A 4097-nucleotide genomic window follows, 5' to 3' on the forward strand; every position below is an offset into this window, starting at 1 on the left:
ATGATTAAAGTGATCATCACATTGCCAATGAACATAATATTCTTGAACTGATAGGTTCGGTTAGCTTTCTGAATTTGTTCAGAATGCTAGGCTGTTTTGATTCTTACCTTGCTGTCAGACTTGATTATTAACTATTCTCAGTTGTATTCTAGTAATTATATCTCCGTATCACTGAAATTAACTACAGTTGACATCAAGTAAAGTTGAAATTTCTAGCATAATTTTTCTACTGTCTAGTGTAATTTCTGCCAAGTACAATGGCAATGAGCACCACAATGCTAAATCTGTAATTTCTGTCGTATGCTTTTCTCGAATATTTTATTGCACTCGGCATGCAATGTACATTATCACCCTTCCCTTCCGAAATGTGAACAAAAGAAAGACAAATCCCAAACTGAACAATGCAAAACATGTCTCGGTCTGTTACTACTCCACCGACAACACCCTGTATACAAGCAGAACCTCACATATGGACCTCAACTGCTCTCTCCTCCTTCATCATGTCTGCCTACATGTAGTGATTGAGAGTTCATTGTTATGTTACACGTTTACCCCTCCCTTAATTTTTTCTTCAATAGATGGACGAGTAGTACATTGGCACAGCAACCTTTGCTTCATTTTAGTGGTTTATTTCCAGCTGTAGATCTATATGTAAAGAACAGCCTAAGACAAGGGTTGGTTCTTTGAATGTTGTTTCTCTCATGCCGAAAATCTGGGATTAAGTTAATTCTTAGTCTTAATATTTTTCTGACAATTTTTTTGTCTATTGGTGCTCAATTTTTTATTATGTGGTAGCATGGTTGCTGCTAGTTGGACCATAGATCTTGTATGCGAGGGGGCAGCTATAGGACAGGAATATGTACAGAGGGAAATGGATAGAGATGATATATGCGTTTTCATCTTGATTGGGTTGATCGAGGAATATGGGTACACATCAATCGACTACCTATACTACAAGACACGAGATTGTTTAGTTGTGATAGATTATGACACTGACATGATGAAAATGCTTCAAGAGAACGAGAGCAATAAGATGGTTAGTTTGTTTGTGACGAGGCAGAAATTAAGTGTGAACAAAAATGTTAGTGTATCACCTGCCAGGTCCAACAAAGAACCGATCAGATCTGCACCCAAAAGAGCTAAAGGTAGTCTGATGAAGCTAGAATTTGTATATGTATTATATTTGCTCTAAACATGTTTTTATTATTTCCAAATACTTTCACATTTATTCTCAGGAAAAAGGTGTGGAAAGAAACGTTTGAATGTAACACAAACCAGTGCACAATATTCCAATGAAGTTGAGTAGCATGATGAGGACACTGTAGACATGCCAGGTACAACTGTAGTTAGATAAAGCTAAAACTAGTTGGAAGAATTTAATGTATGTGGAATGCACCTTCAATTAATTTGTACTATTTTCAATTAATTGTATAGGTGATGATGGAGTGAATAAGCATGGGCCAACTCTTTTAACACATGTTTGGGATCTTCCAACGGGAAATGGATAGTAGTAAAATGCAACCACCTTGGGCAACCCTTTGGAAAAGAAGGTGGTCTTTTAGGGAAATTCCTGGGCACACTAGCACGAAATGGTGGTTATTGTCCTCTAGATATCAAAGATTGGAGAAAGGTCAAGAAAGATGGTGCTGAAACCATACTTCAACTCATACAGGTTTGCTAAATTTGACAAGATATTATAAATAGAGTGCCTTGTCTTTTTTTGATTCTAACTAGTTTGGTATATACTTTACATACATTGGCAGCCTAATTGTTTAAATTTATTCATTTTCTCTATCTGATTTTAGACAAAGTTCTTGTATCCTCGTTCATGTGAAAAATGGATACTGAAATCAATTGGAAGGGATTGGAGGAAATACAAGGCAACATTAAAAAGACACTATTTAATTCAAAGAAGAAAAGATCTGTTTTGTACAAGCTTTGTCGAGATGATGTTGATGAAGATCAATGGAATTCCCTTGTAAGATATTGGAAGTCGAAAGAAGGAAAGGTTAGAAAAGTGCAACATTATTTATGTTATTATCCCTTTTTATAGTTATGATAGTGTCAAAGAAATATATGTATAGAGTGATTGCATATTTAAGAATTTAATTTATCACAGGCTCTTAGTGAGAAGATCGAAATAAGTCGTGACATGAAGAAGAGAACGCATACAGTGAGTACAAAGAGTTATGCTCATTGGTTCGAGGACCTAGTGAGTCATCTTATATTGCAAATTATTCTTCTCTATATTTTTCTTATTATTCTTACACTGCTTTTATTTTCAGGGACAAGAGGATAAAAAAAATGGCTTCATAGAGCAAAGATTTACTTAGCAACTCACAGGAAAAGGGTCCAAGGGACAAACAAGCCTTTGGTATGCTACATACACACAATGATTTTGCAAATCAAGTTTTTTTTTTCTTACTTTGGCTAAAAAGAATATTATATGTGTGCATTTTTTACTTACAGGTTCAGTTGAAAAATCTCATAGGTCCTGTTTGGATCCTAGAATTGGTCCCCACAATTAGGAACTGAAATTGGATAGGTCTAATTCTGCCATTTGGTTGCACTGGGAATCGGAATCGGAATTAAAACTCATTTTCAGCTGAATTGTAGAACAACTACAAGGGGACCTCTACCCCTCAGATTTGGAACCCAACACTATGGAATCAACGAGTTCATGAGCTCATGTCCAAATCCGCCATTGACCACCACCGAACTTCGCTGCTGACCACTGCTGGAATTAAAAATCTCACAACAGGACCCACGACCCCATTTCTTGGCCTCGTCGGTACCATCTAGCGACGCAGGCGAAAGGGAGGAGGGTGGCGGTGCCGATGCGGCAGCAGGGAAGAGGCACCACGGGTAGAGGTGGCGGCGCTGGTGTGAAAGCAGGGAGGCAACGTCACGGCCGGAGGAGGCGATGCCGATTCGACTGCAGGGATGTAACGGCACGGGCGAAGGCGACGATGCCAGTACGGTAGCAGGGAGGAGGAGGCGCGAGGGGGAGGCGATAGTAGAGAGGCGGCGGCACGGGCGGAGGCTGAGCCACCGGCGTGGCAGCAGGGAGGAGGTGGCGCGGGGGGAGGTGATGGTGGCGCCGGTGTGGCAGCAGGGGGAGGCAACAGCAGGGACGAGATGACGTAGGCAGAGGCGGCAGCGCCTGAGTGTTCTCATTTCAATTTCAACGATTTCCTCACTAACCAAACAGAAGAATTGAATTGTAGTCCATTTTCATTTTCACTTGGGTATTGATTTGTGGCACAATTCAATTCATTCATGCCAATTCAGAGATCCAAACAGAGCCATAGATAAATAATTAGAGTTGGCATAAAACAACCAAGGAAGAGTTGCATGGAAAGGTAATGCATTACATCAAGTATTGGGGGAAGAGAAACATGGACAAGTTCATGGCTCAGGATTGCTTCCAACTGCTAATCAAGTTTATGCTCAGACATCACATCAGTTCAAGGATATCAATCTAGCTACAATGATGAATCATCATCTGATGTAGAGGCACACATGTTGGAAGGAATAAAGCAGCTAAAGGAGCATTTGAAAAATTAAGATCAAGTTATTGAAGAACTTGTAAACAATAGGACAAACCACCAGAACAAAGAACCAGCAATGGTAGTAATATATTTTTTTAACTTTGTATTGAAATATTACTTAAACATTACCTTTCTTTTTGGTGATTTTCAAAGAAACTAATCGTGGTAAATTTCAGCAACAAGTGGTGAACATTATAAGAAAGGTATTTTCTTGATTTTCGTGTTTTGGTCTAACTTTTGAAAGGATCGAATGGTCCAAGAGGAGGTTGAATTGAGCACTAACTAAAAATATTTCTACCAAAACTAAAATAAGTAGTAACCTTATCCTAGATGAAATTTAATGCAACTGTGCAAACAAGCAAAACACTAAGCGAATTGCAGAATTAAAGCTTGCAAGAATGTAAATGCTCAAAATAAATATGGGGAAGTAGAAAGATGGACAAGAGGACACCGATTTTTTTTGAGGTATCGAGAAGTTGACACTCCCCTAATCTTCATTGGAGCATCACCAAGTATATCGCTCCCCTTTGAGTCACCAAAACTCAA

General features: G+C 39.0%; 1 pseudogene; it reads left to right on the forward strand.

Moving 5' to 3' along the window:
- Positions 1-410: 410 nt before the first annotated feature.
- Positions 411-3766, forward strand: LOC133927683 (uncharacterized; annotated as a pseudogene).
- Positions 3767-4097: the final 331 nt, after the last annotated feature.

This window comes from Phragmites australis, chromosome 8 (genome assembly GCF_958298935.1).
Source record: "Phragmites australis chromosome 8, lpPhrAust1.1, whole genome shotgun sequence".
Classification (NCBI taxonomy): Eukaryota; Viridiplantae; Streptophyta; class Magnoliopsida; order Poales; family Poaceae; genus Phragmites; species Phragmites australis.